Source organism: Orcinus orca, chromosome 5 (assembly GCF_937001465.1).
Source record: "Orcinus orca chromosome 5, mOrcOrc1.1, whole genome shotgun sequence".
NCBI lineage: Eukaryota > Metazoa > Chordata > Mammalia > Artiodactyla > Delphinidae > Orcinus > Orcinus orca.
The window spans coordinates 10201350-10223439 of record NC_064563.1 but is presented as its reverse complement, the minus strand read 5'-3'; the positions used below and the strand labels follow the sequence as shown (position 1 = coordinate 10223439).

Sequence of the window (22090 nt, the reverse complement as noted above, 5' to 3'; positions counted from 1 at the left end):
CCAGGCTGAAGAGTTTCTTTTAAGTTACACATTTAAACAACCCATTTTACTGCAACGTCTGGCTGGCGCATTGAAAGCAGGCTACTTCTCAAAACCCCATTTCCCTGTCCATAAACGAAGTCCATATACGATAATCAACGAAATAAACAGTGAACTCAGACACAGCAATTATTTCCCTTGAAAAGAGAAAGCCAAGCCCGAAATTCCGGTTTCAAGAACCTATTTTTTGCAGCGTGGGAGCCTTTTCAATGAGTTCCGTGCTGGATCGCCTCCCTCGGCCCACAGAACCTCATAATCACATTTTAAGAGATTGTGCCCTTATCCATTCCATATGGCCGGCACGATCCAGGCCAAGCTTTCACTGTGACCTTTTAAAGAGACAAAGAAGCAAAGTACTATCTAGAAACAGAAACACTGCAGTTTTACTGAGTGAAATTAGCAAAACCGACCTGAAACTCACCACTTCAAAACTTGACAGCATATAAATAACAAAAACAAAGGAGGTTTCCTTTGCAGCCTGGGTTCTTGAAGAGAAGTTCAAGAATGTTTTCTACGTCCTTTTTTTTTTTTTAATTAAAAAAAAAAAAAAAAGCAGCAGACCTGAAGGCGACTTCCCCTGAAATTGTATTATTTTCTCTTCCCTTACCCCCGCCCCCCTAAGCGGGGGAAGGGCCGATAAACGTCTGGAAGAGTAGCCATGGGAGAGAGGGGTTAAAAAAAAAAAATCACAATTCGAAAAACAACATATATGGTTTGTAAAATGTCTAACCTTAGAGAACAGGGTTTTCGATGGGGGAGGAGGGGAGAGTGGGAGGAGAGAGAAGATAAAATTGATCTGACAAGTGATTCGTTCGGTGGGGGGGGGGAATCGTAAAAACAAAGCAAAACCCCTTAAGAGCAGTACACTGTGGCGGTGCTGGGGAAACAAGGTGGTGACTGGGGATTCTCTTATTAAAAAAAAAAAAAAAAATCACTGCGGACAAGGTCTCCAGAAAGGCAAGAAAGGTTCCCCTCGCTTCCCTCCCTCCCGCTCGCTGGGTTTCTTCGGTGTGAGGACAGAAAGTCTACTTCTGGCTGTCACTTGTAATCTTATTCTCCAGGCACCCCGGAGAACGCAGGGAGGGGAAGGCCGGCTCGCCTCCCCTCCGATCGCCCCCCGCCCCTCCCCCTCCCCAACAATTGCGCCTGATAGTAACAAACCTTCAACTTTCTTCCCACAGCCTCGCGCCCCCGACCAGGGCATCTACCGGGGGGCCGCGAGGGTGGGGGGCAGGAGGTCGCGGAAAAAGCCCCGGCAAGGCATTAAAATGCCACTTTTGATTCGGCCCTCGCTGACGACAGCCTCGAGGACCCCCTCCCTGCCCATGGACGCGGGGCTGCGAGCGTCTGGGGAGCCGAGAGAGTGAGGCCGAGGAAGAGGGCTGGGGGGAGGGGAGGGGGGATCGGAAGGCACCCCAGCCGCCTCCGCCGCCACCGACTCCCCACCCCCTTCCCCCAAAAAGTCGCCGAGCTCTCACTCAGCCGGAGTCCGAGGTAAATAAACAACGAGCTCCACAATGGCTCTAGGACTTGGGGGAAAAGGAAGCCAGAAACCCCGACACAACTGAGCAGGAGTTTCCCGAAAGCGGAGGAGTGGTTGGGGGTGGGTGGGAGGCGCCCCCCCGGAGTCGCCTGGGCGCCCGGGCGGGCTAGAGGGCGGCCACGGCTAATGCGGTGGCGACGAGGCCAGCGGTCGCCTGGTGGCCCCGGGAGCGGCGCGCGCGCGGCGGTGTGTGTGCGTGCGGGCGGGCGCGGGTCCCCGGACGGGGCCGCTCCGCTCTCCCCCTCGCCGCCGGCGCTGCCCCCATCAAATTCGGAACGGACTCCTCCCGGGCGCGGTGGCCGCCGCCGCGCCCCGCTCGGCTCCGCGCGTCCGGCCGCGCTGCAGCCCTCCGCGCCGCTGCTGCCGCCGCCGCTGCTGCTGCTGCTGCCGCCGCCGCCGCCGCTGTGGCTGCCTCTTCTTCCTCCTCCTCATTTTAATACACAGTCACCCCGCTCGCAGCCCCAGCCCCGAGCACGCAGCCTCCTCCGGGCCGCCCGCCGCCGCCGCCCAGAACCCTTCCCCAGCGGGGCCGGCTCCGCCGCCGCCGTCGCCGCGTCCGGGGAGCGGGAGCGAGCGAGCGAGCGAGCGAGCGGGCGGCGGCGGCGGCGGCGGCGGCGGCGGCGGCGGCGGCGGCGGAGGGGGCGGGCGCGGGAGAGGAGGAGGAAGGCGGCGCGGGGGGGGGGGCAGGGTGCACGGAGCAGGCGGAAAAGGGATGAGGATTAAAACCCGGGCTGGAGGGCCGGGATTGGGGGAGGGGGCGGGGGCGGCGAGTTAAAAAAGCAGCGAGACAAGTAACTAGTGAATGAGCGCGGGGAGGGGGGAGCGCACGATTTCCGGCCCCGGGCGCGCAAGAATTTGTAATGAGCTTGATTAGAGTGAGGCGGCCCGACGTTTATTACACACAATACCCAGAATAACAGGGCGCCGCGCGCGGGCCGGCGCCGGCCGCCGGGCGCGCGGGGAGGGCGCGCGGGGAGGAGGAGCGGGGGGCGGGGAGCGCTGCCCGGGCTGCGGCCGCCGGGCGCGCAGGCGGCGGGGGCAGGTGTGCGCGGGTGCGGGGCGGGAGGAGGGACAGGGCCGGCGGGGGGTGTCGGGGGAGGAAAGTGATGGGGAGAAGAGGGCTAGGGCCGGGGGAAACTAACCACCCCACCCGCGCGCCACAAAAGCCACCGAAAGGAATACGTCGGGAGCGTAGCGGGCGGGCACCCGGGGGACTGGCGAGGCGCGGAGGGCGCACCGGCCCGCGGGAGAGCGGCCCGGGCGGGCAGGTGACGGGCGCCGAGCGCCGAGGCAGGGGGACTTCAAGGAAGTGGCCGAAGGGGACCGTCGGGAGGTGCAGCTCTCCGGAGAAGCGCGGAGGGTGCATAAGGCGTTTGCAGAGAAATAAAGGCCAGGGTCCCTGAAACGCTCTGGCGACTATTTATCCTCAAAGGCGGGGGAACCCTAAACTATTAAGAGACAGTGATCAAAAAAGATGAGTAAGAGCCTTTCTATACTAGTCAGAGGTAGATTCAAAACTCCGTCCCTTCTGAGCCAGGGAACACGTCGGAGGAAGAAGTACGTGGCCCACGGTGGCCGAGTGAAACAAAATTTGGGTCACTTGAACGAGACCTGACCAGTTAGTTATTACAAAAGAAAACATGCCACCATTCTTAATTTACCTCGGGTGAAAGACAAGAAAGTTGGGGTGGGTAGGAACCTCTGTTGTAGCAATAAATACTTCTGTAATCTACGGTGAATTACCCAGGTAGATAAATGGTCATTAGCACATAAGTATGATCCTCTTATTTAGATAATCTATTAAATCTAGTTCCTAAAAAAATGAAGAACATTACAGTCATGCCCAAAATAGAGAGGTTTTAGTACTAACATCTTAGAACCCTGAAGGCAGTTAATCATTAAACAAAAACAAAAATGTTATAAGAATCATTTTTCAGAATAGGAGGGAAAAGAGAAAAATAAGAGAAACATTTTGTTACACATAAAAAAAGCAACAAGTTAGCACAAGTACCGAGATAAGAGGAAAAGATGCAAATGAAGCTCTTTAAAACTACCAATACACTCTTAGTGTGTACATGAGAAATCTAAGAAAAGCAGAAGGTAAAGCAGAAGATAAAGTATAGGAAATAATGGCCTCCCAGGGAGGATAAGTTAAGGAGAAACACAATGAAAATATATCACTCTAATGGCACCTACGTTTCACCCACAAAACCAGAAAGGTTAGTGAAAATTGAGGAAGGCAACAGTGAAATCTTGGCGCATAGAAACCCAAGCCTAGGGCAAAAGAATGTGATAATAAAACACAAAACCCAGCATCCTAAACAAGAAAATAAACATAAGGCAATCGTTACTAAAAAGCTCAAATGATAACATATTTTCAAAAGTTGAAATGTGGGGAAGTATGGAGGCGGGTATTTTAATTAAAGTATAAGAAATACAGTCAGTAAGGAAATATATAAACATGGCAAAACAGCACTGCTGTCAGAGTTGGTATTGTGGATGGATGGATGTAAACTTATTTTTTTTTAATGTTTGATATTCAAAAAGAAAAACATGGATAACACTCAATTATCCTTAGAATGACAATGATTTTTGCAATATGGTAGGTCAAATTAGGAATTTCCAAGATGTATATTTTAATAGTTGCTTCAAACTGGTGATGCCTGACATGTTTCCCTGAAACCTGCCTGATTTTCTTTCAGTACGGACAGTGCATTCTAGCATCACAAGTGTACAAATTTACAAACAATAGCAAAATTTAAAAATAGAGAAAAAGTATAGTGGACTGCAAAAAATCATTTATCCATGCAAATGCAACTCAAGTTGAACGTTTAAAAAAAGAAAGAAAGAAAAGGAAGACAGCTGTTGGGCAAAACAAAATTTGAGCAAAGAGAAAAGGAGACTAAAAAAGGGTGACTGAAAATATCAATATTAAGACACATTGGCATAAAATATTGTAAATGATGGTTATCCCATTATTTACACAAATAAACAAGACAAAAAGTTTCCTGATTGCCTTAGCCTCCTAATGATGTGGGGATTCAAATATTAATCTTTAAATTTGAATAGCACCTTCTATCCAGGAATTATAAGCTAATTCTCAAACACAAAACATAAAAATGTGTAGTAAGGACGGACGTGGCCTTGGAAAATGATAAACAGAATAAATGAGGATAAAGACATCTAATAATGACTTTACTATTTTTAAAAAAACAATATAGTACAATTACAAATCTGTTAATCACATATACATAACTAATTTCCCCCAAGCAATAATTTCTTTATTTAGGAACTATATAAGAAATGACACAAGTAAAATGGCACCGAGGTTTATGTCCTCCAAGTGATACAGTACACTGATGAACTTCCTATATATTATCTACTCCTTTAGAATACTCATTCTAAAATAAAGAAGAAGGAAAGAAAGGTAATTAGGAAAATACCACCTTTCCAGGCATATGTGAAAATAAACTATCATAATAGGGGGGCATCAATTTTATTCTACACAGGCATCTTAAATTTGGCAACAAAGATGCAAGAGAGTATTGAATAAAGTTAAACTTAATAAATCTAGCTATGAAAATAGAAAACCTCAGGAACATGAAATATTGCAAGTCAAATACATGAACTATTTAACATGTGGGTGTACAGTTAAAACAGTGCATCAGTTTTTTATCACAGAAAAAGGCACTCAGACTGGCTACACAAAGGTAGCAGAGATAAAATATTTTAACAGATGACAAGATTTTTTTTTAAGTTGAATAATAAAAGGACTACAGCATGTTTCAGATGGCAACATATTAAGATAAATATACAGGCAGATATCCGAAAGCATTAAAACACATTCGGAGTTCTGAATAGCACATACATTTGTAATAAACAGAGAAAGTATTTAGAATTTGAACGTTTTTAAGATATGACAGCTCCGCCAGTGACTGTGTTAGCAAAGCAGTGCTTACCACCATTAGCACTTTCTAAGGACATGGTGGGTTTTTTTTTTTTTCAAATTTTTTAATTCAAATACTGTTGGCTATCTCTCCACACTCTTAAAACAGCACATTTTACGTGGCATATTGCTCTTTTTGTCGTGTCAACTCTTTGTTTTTTGGCTTTAGCTGCAGGTGGTGTTTTCCATATATGAATTTCTGGGAATACGGTCTGTGTTGGCCATATAAGGATGTCTCTTTGGGCCATATGTTCTGCTGTCATGTGTCTCATTTTGTCTGTCTGGGATGTCAGGACTGATTTCCACATCGTTTCTTGAATGGACCAAATATAAATTTGTAAGAGCAGAGAGGAAAAAAGAACTGGGGCTGGAGCCCAAACAACTTTGTCAAAACATATATAGGAGAGGAAATGCAATATCCTGTAAACATCTGCACCCTTCTTCTCACATCTTATCTGTGACTGACATCATCACAACTGCATAGCTTGGGGAGAGGATCTATTTGATCAAGTTCAGAAGTTTGCAGTGTGTGTGTGTGTGTGTGTGTGTGTGTGTGTGTGTGTGTGTGTGTGTATGCAGCTGAATCAGATAGACCCCGCATCTCTGGAGGTCATGGCATGGCACATGGTAGCTGCCCTACTCTGAGAGCTCTGGGTCCTGCAGTCAGCCTGACCTAGCCTTGAACTTGGGGAAGGGAAGCCGGCTCACGCGTTTAGTGAATAAACAGAACCCTGGATTAAACTTTCTGACTAATTTTACAAGAAGGTCTGGTCCCCATTTTACACTCTCATAGCCTCTGGCAATTCTCCTTTGTCACAGTTATCATCAATGAACAATGTGGATAATTACTGGCTTAATAAATATCTCCCACACTAGACTGTAAACCCTATGAGAGCAGTGGCTGCGTCTTGCTCACTGCCCTATCACCAGGGATTTGTACAGCGTCCTTGCAATATTTACATTCTGAATAAATAAATGAGAGCCAAACGCTCACAGTGTCACTTGCAACCAAATTCCACAGCTAATTGCAAGGACAATTCCTTTTAGAGATTGCGGAAGTGAGATGGAGTTAGCAGAGGGAAAAGTGGCTATATCATTGAAATGTGAATTAACTGAAATTACGTAACATTTACAATTTAGTTCCTCAGTCACATATCAAGTGTCCAATAGCCCCATGTGACTAGTGGCTATCCTATGGGACAGTGTAGATTATAGAACACTTCCACCATCGCACAAAGTTCTATCGGACAGCATTTATCTGGAGAACTTCTATCAAAGATGACTAAGTAAATCCAGGACCTAGCCAGGAGGAGTCTTAGAGGTGCTGAATGGCTTTCAGACATTCTAATCATGTCCAAATTGAAGTCATTTTCCATTTTATTTTATTTATTTAATGCTTGTTTTTGTTTTGCGGTACGCGGGCCTCTCACTGTTGTGGCCTCTCCCGTTGTGTAGCACAGGCTCCGGACGCACAGGCTCAGCGGCCATGGCTCACGGGCCCAGCTGCTCCGCAGCATGTGGGATCTTGCCGGACCGGGGCACAAACCCGTGTCCCCTGCATCGGCAGGCGGACTCTCTACCACTGGGCCACCAGGGAAGCCCCATTTTCCACTTTAGAATGAGCCCATAGATCTGTAAGGTTGCATGGAATAAGAATAGGGTACCGCTGCACACAGATTTAAGACAACTTTCTAGACCTGTATGTATGTGAAAGGGTCCTAGAGTACATTTGGAATAATATGCAGTTACCCCAAATGCTGCTTTCCATGAACATTTAAATAGCTCATAGCTGAAGCTAAAAACCACAGAATCACTTGCCATCCTCTCTCCCACCCCCACGTTAAATAAGCATAGTTGCCATTAGAAATGGCTTTTTTGGAAGCTTTAATGTAGATACCTACGCAAACCGGGTGGGCATCCAAACACCAAACAAATAATGGTGTACTGCAGAAAATCATAGCAAAAGGCTTGAATATATTTCCGGAGAGATAAAGGAGAAATAATAAAGAACTCTAAATAGGGGGCCTAAGGTTTTTTGTTTTTGTTTTTTCCCTAATACATGGGGTTTCAGTTATAGTCAGACTGAGAGTGATCAAAAGTTGTTTTCCTAATTACTTTAAGGTGGATGTAAACACCCACTCGTCATTTGGATTATGGTTTTAATAGACAAAGGTCAGCATTAAAGCTAAGCAAAGAAAGGCCAATGTTTAAGTTAGTTTGGAGAGAGTGGGCTAAGGGAAGTGAGCAGCCATTATAGTTGGATTCTAGAACCTGATGGGCTATCGGGTCCTTTCACCCAGAAATATTACCTTTTTTAAAGCAAGAATTGATTGGACAAATTTTTTTAAAAAGCTACCTTTCCTTCCACAGATGTCAGTGTGGAGCATAACCTTGACAAGGTACAGTGGTAATCATTCCATGAAAACTGGCATCTCTATCTAGAACTAGCTCCAAAATTGAGTAGGGAGGGGGCCAGGTTCCAAAAGCAATGCTCTTGAGACCTTCCCATAGTTATGTAGCTATCGCCAAATTACCAAATTACTTAAGAGTTTCAGGTTGCCTTGTCTTCTCCCCATTGCTTCTGAGTGCCCGCCCTCCCGCTTCTCCCTCTGCCACATCCTTTAACATGCAGCTGGATTGCACCTCTTCTGTCCAAAGCCTCCTCCAGCTATTAGCTACTTCCTTCTCGATGCCCCATCCCAGCCCCTGTCCTCCAGTGTGGCATTTCAGATTTACATGTCTGCCCCTCCCAAGTGTAAGTCTGTCAACATCTTGAGGGTGGACTCCTGTCTGTATTCCAGGAGTGTCTCACGGTGCCTGCCCTCTCAGGGAAAGGAATCCAGGAACTGCTCTTACAAGTGAATGCTGGTGAGAATCTTAGAAAGATTCTTGCAATCTTGGGTGGTAAAGCCAGGTGCAAGATCAGAAGTTAGTCCGGTGGCTCCTCAAATCTGCTGCATGTTATCACCTGCGAGCTACTTCAACAACCCAGATGTCCAGGCTGCACCCCACTGCCACGGGTAGGAGCCAGGTATGCAGTGGTTGCGAGTTACCAAGGCGATTCCAGTGTACAGCCAAGTTTGGCATCTATTGGATTAGGTAATGTTTTGAAGACAGGAAATCCAATATACCTGCTAGGACATCCTCAAGTGAGATGAAGATCCTGGGGTTACTTGGAAAAGTTAAGGCTTTTCTAGGAACCAGCACTCACCCCCAAATTTAAGAAATATATGTGCAGGCAAGCTACTTGCTTCAAACAAAAAAAAAAAGGTAGGGGGCAAGCTATTAGATCATTGATTTGGTGAATAAAAGTCTGCTGTTTGAGGAACCATGAAAAATTAGCATTTGCGCACTTGCGTGAGGCTTAACGGGGGTGCCAGAAATTCTATGCAAGTATATGATTTATCATCACAGACATAAGCGACTAAACACAAAATTACACGTGGAAGTAAAGTTCCAAAATCAGTCTATTATTTACTGCAGCCAGAACCATCCCAGTTTTCTCTAATTCTTTTTTCTTTTTTTCTTCAACATAGTCCAGCAGGCTTTTTCTCCCAGAAAATTTCAACCTGGAGTGGGACTCCCTTTGCAACAGTTGAAAACTGTTAACTCATTTCTAGACTTAGTCATTGCACTTAAGCAGAAGTGAAGTGTTCACGTTGTCCGTGCCCAAGAGCTAGTGGCAGGGCACCTAGCTGCTGTGTGGTACTCTCAGGAAGCTCAGGGGATTTGAATTCCAATGAAGTCAAACAGGAACTGTTCCCAATCAACATTTAGCCAAGACATATCAACCAAATCTTAGTGATGTGAATGCTATTTTAATCTTTCTCGGCTTACTTAAAGGGAAAAAGAGTTTGAGGTTAAAATAGACCTGAATCTGGGTTCAGATTGTTTTGGGTGAGAGTACCAGCCACGGGCAACATCTGATTTTGTACCGCTGTGCCCATCGCCACAAAGCAGTGGACAGGGGTTGTTCATTGGGAAGAAAAGCCACCACCAGAAACAAGTGCAACACACCTGGACAGTGATTAAATACCCCTATAATGCTTGAAATTTGTTGAGGCGAAGGAGAAGTGTAATTCAAAACTAAAGCACATTCTCTTTGGGATGATGGCAAAGATTTGGAAGAGACTGTGCACTGGGTGCACAACAGTGTGAATGTAATTAAGGCCACTGAATTGTCCACTTACAAACTGCCCAAGTGGCATATGTTATGGTATATATCTTTTACCTCAATTAAAAAAATGTGAAAACAACAAAACTAAGCAAAACAATCTTTCATCTATTCCTAAGATTGGCAGACATATATTATCATGCCACACAGAAAAACAATAAGCTACAACACACTGACAACTGCCTCCTTGATGCCAACCCGCCACTGCTTTGTCCTTACCCGCCGACAGCACAGTCCAGTCTATGCTGGATAATTAATTCATATGATGATTACCTGACCCAAGGATAAGTAACATAGATTGATAATGAGAGACCAAGATCTCACCCAAAGTAGGTAATCTGATGGTCCTCTGAGGCAAGAAAATGGTTCTCTTTTCAGATGTTCTTCTATATTCTTGTATCTTAGCAAAAGAGGAAGGATAGACAAAAACCAAACACTCCAAATATCCAACATTCAAATATCCAAACATTCTTTCTGGATATTTTTCAAATGAGTAAAAATTAACTATACTCATGAAACAGCAGACCGTCCCAGGGGAACATCTGCAGGACGCTTTTATGCAGTCCAGCCACAGAGGTAAAACAACTGTATAAATGTAGTCAATGTAATAATTTATAAACTATCTCTATATAAAGATTCTAGATCCTATTTATTAATAAAAGAGTACATTTTTTGTTATAAAAAGTCCAAAAGGCTTTCAGATTTATTTTTATCAGTCACTTTTTTGTGATAGTAATTACGATTGAAGTATTTATTTCTGCATGCAATAATTTGTAATATCATCTTTTTTTTTTTCCCAGTATATTGTCTGATATTCTGTTTCCTATCATCTATTCTTACTGATTTTATATTAGGGACTTTTATATTAATGATGGAGTTTTATTTTTAATGTACTGGAAATTCATATATAAATTGTATCTCATTGAAGTTCATTCCTATATATATGTATTTTTCTGATGCATGACTAAGGAATATGATTACGTAGTAAAGCCAAAGTAAAATTACATCCTTATTGGGTATAAAAGCCTAAATAAAATACTAAAAAATAGTTTCACAGCATAACTGTAGCTAGAGCATATCCAGTTACCTATTTTGCAGGTGTGGCCTTCTTTATTAGTGTGTTTATTGTGGAATTTAATTCATTAGATAACTAACGTAGACTATAAATACACGTGCAACTTTCCAGCTGATATGAAGCAAAAAGTTGATAAATAATGCTGCAGTATAATTTTAAAAACAGAACTAGTGAGCCTTCAGGCTATTTTTTAATCATTTATTTTTGTTTATTCTGTAAAGACTATTTTCATTTGTATTTTTTTATCTATATATAAATACACTTGGAAGAGAAACAAACAGCATATTTATGAAAATTTTTGATGGGGACCAGCTTGTAACTGTTTTGAGACTGTAATTGCTCTAAAGATGGACAATACCCACTGTTTCATTACTTCTGCAACTGAAAAAAATACTACACGTTCATATCATATTTAATGAAAATTAAACTTATCTCTCTGTGGAGGTAACAAGACTCTCAAAACTAACTTTTAGGTTCACTTTGCACAAAGGGGTTTTGTCACGAAGAATTTACAACACCGCAAGCTAGGGTAAAGGCATCTTTGTGGCTGGCATATGCTGTAGTTTCAGATATAAGCCAAGTCTTGGGGCATTCTCAATAGATTTGAAAAATCCAACTGTTTGGCCAACAACCTAGTATGAATACATGTACGTATGATATACATATAGCATAACATGATATACATGTTCACAGATACTATCTGCATGTCATACAAGAGAATGTCACACAACTTAAAACTAGACAACCACAATTTTCATCAGAAATTCTTTAAAACCCAGAGTTAGTGTACTAGTGTTCTATCATTAGGCAACTCCTACAAAAAAGGATAAATGACACAGTGGGAAAAGAAGTGGAGAAAAGGTAGGAACCCTAGATTCAGGTCTTGCTTCTTCCTCTACCAAGTAGAAGAGTTACCCTTCATAAGCCAAGCAGAACCCGGTTCTGTACCTACAAAGTGTTGGAAAAGAATCTGATCATCTTTAAGGCCACAAAAAAAAAAAAAAGAAATTCTCTGCCCTTAAATTCAATTTTAAAAATCAAGTTCACTTTAAAGAGAATATACAGATATATAAGGAAATTTCTCACATGCTACATTAGATGTTTATCTATATAGGAGACAGGTGTCAAACAAACAAATTAAAAAAAAAAAACCACTAAGGCAAAGGGAAACTTTAACTCACCAGATTCCATCTGTTACATCTGAATTCATGCATAATTGATTATCCATGACTGGTAAGTTCTTTTCTCACTAGCCGGACCACAGTTTTCTAAACATTATGTATTAAATCACCAGGAAAGTAGACTACATTTCAGAAACAGCAAGGGCAGAATAAGAATATTTTAAATGAAAAATTACATGCCAGTTAATAATAATACAGCTGACCTATGTTTAAGGGAGAGAAATTTTAATCATGTGCATATTAAATATTAATAACCTATTCTGTTATTGTTATAATAAGGTTAAGTAGGCTTCGCCATGCTTAAGGAAAGAGGGACAACTAGGAATGCACAATAGTGCAAAACGATACAGGGACGGGAGACAGACATAAGGAAAATGTGTCAACAATAAACAAGAGGAAATGAAAAAGAAGGAAAAGATGAAGGTGGAAACTAATCTCTATGTGTCATTATGACTGCCAGAGTACTGGCAAAGCAGCAGCATCCTTTTATTTCAATTTTAATCATTTCTGAATTTTAATACCCGGCTCCTTTTGTAATTCTCCTGGCATTCCCCATATGCCTCCATCCCAGCCAAAACACCAGTGTAAATGAAATGGCAGGCAACCACACCACTGATGTAGCCTCCCCAAAGAACCTACCAGGTGACCAAAAGCAGAAAAAGGTATGTCTACCTTACATCCCTGAGGACGTCCAGCCAATTAACTGGCTGAATGTTCTCTATGTTCTTTAATTTTGCAAAGAAGGACAGTAGTTAGGTAATCTACAGATAGAGAACCATTAAAAAAAAATAAAACAAGCTGGTAGTAATACAATAATCAGTGACCATCAGGGCCTGGAAAAATGAGTTTGCTCTCACTGGCACTAAAGGAGCATCACATGATTATTTAATTACAGCTCTAATTTTTGTCTCGTGGATGGCAACATATCAACAATTAATAGGGCAAATAGAGGAGACTGTTTTTAAAGAGACAGAATGTGCATGATAATGGAATAGGTCACACAGCAGTGTACTGCTTCAGGAATACTTTTCTTTGTGTAACTAACACTGTCTTGTAAAGCGCCACACACATGAAAATCAATTTAAAGAGGAAGTGTCTTTTTTAAAGATAACTTTCATAGAATGGCCAGAACTTTTCAGACTGTTTTAGATGCACCTAACACAACCCTTAAGGAATGGAGTGAAATCTTCATTAATATAAATACCCTAACTCTCAAAACATTTTAAAATAATGGCTACAGCTACAATTAAAAAAATATCTATTTATGCAATTAATCATGGCTGATATTTATCCAGTGGGGTCCTGAAAAAAATCATTATTGTAGAAAAGAACAGATAGAGGTCAATCAGACTTGGGCCACATGGGATTTTTGGCCCCAGAATATCAGAAAAACCATTACATGGTAGCCTAACTGCAAGGACCTCCAGGGAGTGCTCTGTGCTTATACCAGAATAGGTTGTTACCACAACTGAACACCAAAGGACCATGAACCTAATCAGACAGACTTTGCCTCATCCACAAGGTCAGTGAGGATAAAACAAACCCCAGTGCTACTGTCCAAAATGACAGAGCACAGAAAGAAAAAAACACTCAATTATCCAGAACACGGGCATGTGTAGATTAAGTGTGCAGATAACCCGAGTAAAAACAGAAAATTAGAGAGGAAAGTCTCTTCCCATTAAACCATATCAGCACAAGCTAAATTCACTATTTTATTATTAATTTAGCAAATCTTTAACGAGTGCTCTCCACGCAAGACAGAACGCTAACTGCGAAGCTTCTACTGTTTTCTATAACACAGACATGTACCTTACGTTGAATTTTTTTCTTGTAGTTGAATACCTTGTAGAAATAAATAAGGGCAGCACCTAAAAATTTGTAAAGTGGGAATCCTAGTGCATTTTTAAGTGCTGTATTACAAGGTCAACATATCCAGATTCACCAAGGGAGTTCAAATAGTTAACCAATTTGATAGAACTGTCTAAGGCAGGCTCAGTCCAGCTTTAAACCTCACTAGTTTCAGTCACGCGTTGTTCTGCCATACGAGAAGCCAAAGCAAAAACCTAGGCTTTAGATTTGGAAAATAAAATATTCTTAGAACTACTGCTATGATCAATTGCTCAAACGTATCTTAAATATCAGGTTACAGAGAATTGTAAGAAAACATAGCTTGGCTCAAGAAACAGTGACTAAAACGATTCCACAAAGAGTAGTACTAAGAGGTGCTAAATCAACTCAATAAGCTTTTAATGGCTTATGTTGGCCAAAGTCATCACAAAACAAAAATGTAGGCATCTCAAAATACAATGTGGGAAGGCTGAAACTACTGAGGGACTCTGATTTCTAAAGCCACTGGCAAAAGTGATCAAGCCAATGCTAATTACAAAGAAAGAAAGGAAGAGAAAAAAAAAGAAGAAAATTGAAAAGCTTACATCCCGGTGAAAAGTTTTAAAATAAAGTTGCTTTAGTAGAAAACATTCTGATAATTCTGGACCCCAAATCTGACTCCATACATTCTAAAAGACTATTTTGAAAAGAGTCTAGCAAGCAGCAGCTTGTATGTAAGGGTATACATCATTCTTTTTTAACATGACTGTTAATATACAGTTAACATGTCTCAGAAAAGGCTGTAATTAACTGTCTACTGCTCCAATAACACTAATATGTGTACAGTATTATTAAAATACAATGACTCCTTACAAAGTAAGACTGTCATTTTTAAACTTTTAAGATAATGTTCTAAATTGTTTTTGAGTCCTCTTAAACTACCCCAAAGAGAGCCCACCTCTAAGAAAAAAATTTTAAAGCACAGTTATTAAAATATTGTGCCAACCTCTCAGAGCCTGGAGAAATCTGTCTACTATTAGAACATCTAGGTATCATTTATTTCAGTTGGTGAAAATATAGTGAGAAACACTTGGATTATTTTATTAATTCTAGATATTCTTTTAGAATTTAAAACTGTAAGCATTTGAACTGAGTGCTTTCTTTACTGATAAAATATTTTTATCAGTGAACAGGAAAAAAAGGTCTGCTATATCAAGAATGATCACATAGCCCTGTTGTTAATCCCCAGTGATTTCCATTGTCTGGTTCACTGGAACAGGAAAACTCAATTGCATTCAACATCAAACAGCTAATTATGGACACACTATATTCAAGACTATCTCAAGTTTAAAAGATATCTGCATATACTAGGTTCTATTTTATTTATAGTATTTATTACAATAAAATATTTACAACAGAAAACCTCTTTTACCTTAAAGTCCTTAACATTATAAACATTAAAAGGCCAAATTGTCTTTTGCATGCTCTTAACAGCATATCAGAAACCACGGAGTAAGACTAGAAAAGAACCTCTAGCAATCAACTCCACTATATGCCCAGCTTCCTGGAAAACTGCATCTAAAGAGTTCCCCCTCTCACAGATTACTGACTACCTTTTCTTTAAATATCTCAGGGAAAGAAGATCTAGTAATTTCTCCTGGGAGCTTTCTACCACATTTCACCACCCAGAGTAGAATTCACACTGCAGAATTTCTGCTGGTATCTGGTCCCAAATCATCTCTCGCTGAGAAAAAGCAACATCCCAACACAGAAACCTCCCCTGGACACTAAATGCTGGTCTCTCCCTGTGGCTATAGCCCTGATTCCCCATATGGAACTTTTCTGCCACTTACCCTCCAAATATCAGAGGCTGCTCTCCGAATCTAGCCCTACGAGAGAGCTCTCAAGAAGTAGTCTTTGACGAGGTGACAATGACGAAGTTCTCTCTGGCACTGCTAGCAAGGCAGAAGCATCCCCAAATGAGGTGGTTACCAGTTGCCTGTGAAGCAGCTGGACCATTACTGCAGTTCTGAGGGTACGTCACAAATCAGGTCATAGCTCCGGGTAGAGTCCACCCACTTCACCGGGTACAACGCCCTCCATTTCCTGCACACCTGGGGGGAAGGGGTGCCAAGGAAGGGGTGGAGGGAAATGCAGGTCCACAGACATCCGAGCAAAGGCAGGACCAAGTGCAGCCTGACATCTGCTTCTTCTGCAAGCATCTCCGCTTCATGTGGGGGACCTGCACCCCTAAGGTGCAGCCACAACTCGTGCCACAATACGCAGGCTCTCCAAGGAGTGATGAGTGTAATAAAATATTGCACAGTTAAACGTTGTATCCAGCAAGATCGTTTCTCCACTGGAAACTGAACCAACTCTTAATGTTTGATTACAAGACACTTCACTACCAAACATCAAATAACTGGACTGAATAAATTGCAGCTGAATCTAGGGACATAAATGCTGGGGTACCGGTTAACTAATTTTCATCTCTCACAACTAAACTGGATCACCACATAAGCTAAATTACATCCTTGAGAGTCCATTGAAAGAGGTGATGAGAATTTCTATTTACGAACCTTCAGACAGCAACAACTGTGGAAGTGATACAGAATAACTTGAAAGAATAAAAATAGGCCAATATGCTGGAGAAATGCTACGCTACTAAATCTCACCCTGAATATATATACACACAATCTGTATCTATTTACTCTGAAATGAAATATCTGATCTTAAAAAAGACTTAAAAAAAAGTAAACAGCAAAAGGTACCGTTGGCATAAGTTCAAAAGTACTAAATAATGTGTGTTAATGTGTTGATCACACTCTATGAAGACATCAAGTTGAAATAGACTTACCATTGAGAATAACACTTAGGAATGATATATAAATTACCACAGTAGACACTTTTTCTTTGGGAGAGAAAGAGAAGAACCTTGTGTAACAGATTTGATTTACATGCTGTATTAAGACCACATTCTGCTCTGATGTCAATGGAACATGTGATTAGAGATTAACAACCGTGTGTACAGGATGAGCGTAAGAGCTACTTACAGAGCATACTCGAAAACGAGCACTTTCTCAAGTTAATAATAAGTTTTGGAATTCAACGTTAACAGTATTTTGAAGTTTCTAGGGGTCTCCAAAGAGAATGGGCTTTCAACTTAAGAAGAAAAACAACAAATGCATTTAGTATTGTCAAAAATTTGAAATTCACGGTTGGCAGATTAAACAGAAAGACAAAGGAGGCAAGAATATTTTCAGAGGAAAGTTAACAGTATTAATCAATCAATCAATGTGTCCCACTTTATACTCATATTTGCAGACCTCCATTAAAACCCAAAGCATTCCATCTATGGCTTGGAATAGAAGACACTTTATCAAAGTTATTATTTAAGAAATCAAATAGTTGAAGTTATCTCTTTGGAATTCTGTAGAGAGTTTAATTTAGCAAACGTACACTTGAATGTGTCTGAACATATTTGTCTTGAGGTTGCTCTAAGATGACTATTTTAAGTGGCATGTGGAGTCTTTGGGGATTTGGATATTATAGTTGAAGTATGCAAAGGAAAAATGTATAATATTTCTTTCAACTGATTCTCGCAGGACAAAACATGAGAAGATAAAATGACTCTTTTTAAAACTTTAGCCACTGGGAAATGATAAGAAAACTCCTCTCGACCCCTACCCCCAACCAGGAAGAGTCTAAAGCCCTGGATTATTGTACAGGTAGATGTTAAAGTGGAGACAGAGCCGTTATTTAGTGGTGACAGGAATATAAATACGTGCACTAACCTATAAGCTGGTATTTACTTCAGGAAGGTAAGTAATATTTTTCCTCTGATTGCTGAGCTGTCAGTTTAATGCAGCGTAAATAAACAGTAGGTGCCTGCTAGCTTGAAGTAGGAAGTGTTCATTCCACACGAGGAACAGATTACTGAAGCCTGATGCTCATCGTGCTGAAACACAACTTTCATTTTACCAGAAAATACACCCTACCGTGGAGGATTTTCGTGCCTGATCTATTAATTAACTTAACTCTGTTCTGTCAAAATGTAAACCAATTTGTTAAAAGCATCCCAGAGTTTGGGAGTTTGAAAACCAACTGGAAACGCAAGAAGGATGACTGTTCTGTAATCTGATCACAAATGCTAAAAATGACTACTTAGTATAATAAGCAGAAACTATACCAAACCAAAAGAGACAAAGAACATATTTAAATGGAGAATTCAATCATCTCAGTTACCGAATTTACTCAAAATCCTCCTCCTTTGCTAATTAAAAGCAACTGGCACCTTTCATATTTTGCAACCTTGTGCTACTCAGGCCTGTTCAATATGTATGCTGCTTCTGCTCTCTGAAATATCTAAAGGTAAACCATTCATAAAAATCCGATCACATTCTTTAATTCTAATCAAAAGATTACTGAACTCCCCTGAGAGAAGTGGCAAGTATGAAGAGCAAATGATGATACCCTTCCTAACAGCATTCATGTAAAATGTGCTTTTCTTCCCATTTTCTACATACCACAAAGCTCTGACAGTATAGAGCAACTCAGGTTCTCCTTATACATAAGCACAAAGCAAAATATCTCCTGGCATCATTTAAGATGAGAACTTACCTTATCTAAAAAGTATAAAAGGTAATTTGGGGAGGTTTCTATTTAAAACCTGAACAAATTCTGATCATTAATCAGTGGACTGTAAAAGTCAAATGCAAAAAACCCAATATTTTTGCATCTGACTACAACAGGTCCAGACAGAGTCTGAAGATCGATTCCGTCATATGCATTTATTTTATACACTTTATCAGTCCCAGGTACGAATATGACACAAGAGTCATCCGAGACAACACGTCTTAGAAGAAAAGATGTGTTTGTGTAAAGGGCATATCTGTGTATGGCCCTTTTGGAAATTTACAGAGCAGATGAAAAACCACCAGAGTGCTTTATAGAGTCCCTGCTGTATATCCATGTTGTATTTAGCTTAACAGTGTTTGTAACCAAAAGGTTTTAACAATAATGAGGAACAGGTGCCTGTCACCTGACCTTTTAGGCCTAATTTACAATCCGCAACCTGTCACATGAAAAAAATCATTGAAAATCTCTCCCAGATATTTCAGTCTTTGCTAATTTAATGCAGACTTGCCTAACCATCATTTAGCACATCATCTTATTCAATCGCAGGTTCATATAGCTTGGCAACAGACTTCTTTGCAGAAATAAACCATTATTCATTTTGTTGTCGTTCTTGTTTAAGATGCTGAGAGACAAAAGAACTCCTTTTGTAGATTATCAACCAAAGAATATATTAATTTATTACAACAACTGAACAAAAGGCATTCCTTTGGAATACTTTTACATACAAAGAACTATTATTTATTACATATTTCAGCTTGTGGGAAAATGAAGAATGCATTGATTCTGGAAATAACTATTCAGACTTTTGGAAGTTCTTTAAGTCTTCTTTCTCTGCTGATATTTTTTTTTTTCTGCTTCCTCCCTTCATTCCCCCCCACCCTTGTCCCCCCATACCCACACCCCCCACATTTTCGGGCACTAGTACTTTAGGAAGGAAATCCCTATTTGTTCTTTTTTCATCCATCATTTGTATTCATTATTTAGAAAGGAATACAAAATTGTGCAGTGATTCTTATTTCTCTTGTATAATCTTGTTACATGCAGCCATACTCAAATTTAACAATGCTTTGTATTTTATAGCTACTGTTTACATATTATGTATTACATATGACTGAACAACTCTACATTTAAAATATTGTTTCCATTAGGAAAAATATGAAGTAATAAGTGTCAAATGGAGATGAAGAATAAACATGCCCGGTATATTTATAAAATGTATAGTCATTTAAAATGTGCACAAATAGGATACATATTTTGCTACTGTTACATTTTATATAGAATACACATTGTCTAAAGTGTATTTAATAATGTGCCTAACCGAGTTAAAGTATTTATGTCTGGTGATTGTGTTAAACACTTGGAGAGGTAGTGAAAGATACAGCCAGTTACTCCTGCTAACTAAAGTTGAGATTATGCGCTTATTATAACCTTTTCTAACAATGTGAGAAAAACAGAGTAAATATATTAAAATTGTTTCACAACAGATGCTTAGGTTGTTAATATTTAAGATGCCTATTCATGCTATTCCTGTCTGCACATTTGTCAAAAATGTAAGCCTGAATGCTAATGTTTGCCAGCAGACTGGAGCAGCCAGTATACGAATGTACTACTGTTCTACTAAAATAATATGCAATAGAAATAAAGGACCGCTGCTAAATCATAGCACGAGTACCACACAGCAGATTAAAGGTCTTTAGAGCAAACACCTCAACCTTGGCTTTCTCCAGTCTTAGTTTCTTCCCCCCCCCCCAGCTACTTTTGACGACAGAATAAATCTTAATTCCTGACATCTCAGAAAAATCCACTTTAGATTGGGTGTAAATTTCAAGAAAGTTTCAGCGGGATGAGTTACTCTGTCAGCAGTACAAACACTGTAGATTTCAGGGACTGCTTAGGACAAATCTTGACACCCAGCAAGTCGCATTTTACTCATTCTTACCCCCTCTTCTGTCCTCTTGGGAAACTCAGGTCCCCTGGCCTCCCAGGATGGACCCCCAGCCAGTCGGGGCAGAAAGGTTCTCTCCTGAGAACAGGACGTCTTTAGCTTTTCTGTCTCTTTACAACCATGTGGAGTCCAAGTCTTAACAGCATTTGCCTGGAAATCCGGAATGCTGCTGAGAAAGTTCGCCCAGGAAAGGCGCAGAGGTCCAAGCTGCCAACCAGGGCACTTTTGAGAGGCGATCCGGTGGTTGACGCTTGTAAGTGAAATTTGCTACGCTCTAATTAAGGTCAGGGCCAAAATCTCCAGCAAGAGCCCTAAGCCCCTCTCCGTCTTCTGGGGTCGCCCCCAAGAGTCAGCTCGGTGGATTTCCCCGGTACGCGCCTGTCACTCCCCGGACCTGCCACCCGCCTGCTTTGTCCTTCTCATCGTGGTGGTCCAAACCCACGCTCCGCCGCCTCGGGAGCCTCGGTAGTGGAGCGCTCAGAGAAGGCCGCCACGCTCGGGTCGGGGCCGCAGGAGGGAGACACGGCGCGGACCCCGAGGCCGCACCTGTGATGTCTCTGTCCCTGCAAAGAGGGCAGCACCTCTTCCGGCCTCCAGCCCAACTCCAAACCCACATTCCCTCCAGCAGCGCCTTCAGGACCGACCTCACTACAACCGGCCAGGGCTCGAAACGCGGACTGCCGCCCCCTTCAAACTCCCGGCTCCAACTTGAACACCCCGGGGCCCGAGTGGCTCCCGGGATGGAGGAGTTGCCACAAACTTCCTAGGCCCCTCTCTCCGCCACTGCTCCCAACCAGCCGCGCCGGCGGGGGGCGGAGGAAGGCGCAGATGGACCGGGGAAGGATGCTGAGCTTAACTTGCGATCCGGCGGGGGAACGTTTCCACTCCCCAGCCTACTCCGCCCGGCCCCGGGGCGCACAGAGAGGGTCTCCCTTTCCCCGTGTGCTTCCTTCGGTCTTTTCGATCCCCCTTTTCTCTTCCCAAAGGGGTTCTACCGATGACCTGAAGGAGTTTGTTCAGCCAGGGTCTGTCTGGCAGGTGTGTGTGAGGGTGTCCACACCCCGAGAAAGAACGAATGGCATCTTCAAGTCCCCCGTCCCGGGTGCTCTCCCTCACTCTCCTGGCCACCCCTCCGGATCCGGCCGCGCGCGAGAGAAGGAGCTCGGAAGACCCCTGTCCCCGGGCGCCCACGAGAGGGGAGCCGAGTCGCCCCAACGACGGGCACCGCGGGTGGGTGGGCGCTACGGTGAAGTTTAGATCGACTCCGAAAAAAGAAAGACAGAGATAAAAGGTTAAGAGTAGGGGCCAAAAAGAAAAAAGAGAGAGAGAGAGGCAAAGGAGCAGAACTCACTCAGGCATGGGCGTTGGGGGCGGCGGTGGCTGTCGAGCACGGCCCGAGACCAGGCGCAGCTTCCCGGGCGGGCGCGGCGGCGTCGGACTTCCGAGGCGGCGGCTTCTGCCTCTGGTGCCGCCGCCGCCGGAGCTGCGGCTGCCGCGGAAGTTAATTGCAACTTGACTTTAAGTTGTCTTCTTTTCCCATCCGAAGTGGGCGTTTAAAGGGGAGAGAGAGGCGAGGAGCGAGCTAGCGAGCGCGCGGGGCCGAGGGAAGGAAGGGGGGGAGGGAGGAGATGTTAACGGGGGGAGGGAGGGGGCGGCGGCGGGGGCGGGAGGGGGAAGGGGCCGGCGGGAGTCGCTCTCTGCTAGGCGGTCTCGTCGCCCGCA

At 42.6% G+C, this 22090-nt stretch overlaps 1 protein-coding gene across 5 annotated transcripts in view; it reads right to left on the bottom strand.

Annotated features, from left to right (window-relative positions):
- The window catches only part of SATB1 (SATB homeobox 1), a 99405-nt gene extending 77564 nt beyond the window's left edge, over window positions 1-21841 (bottom strand). For 2 of the 5 annotated variants that reach the window (XM_049710192.1, XM_049710195.1), the window contains exon 1: window positions 446-1608. The gene's annotated coding sequence lies outside the window, so the exon portion shown is untranslated. Of the gene's footprint in view, window positions 1-445; window positions 1609-15623; window positions 15647-21700 lie in introns of those variants that run through there. The other 3 variants (XM_049710193.1, XM_049710194.1, XM_033432009.2) reach the window with 3 other exon arrangements.
- Window positions 21842-22090: the final 249 nt, after the last annotated feature.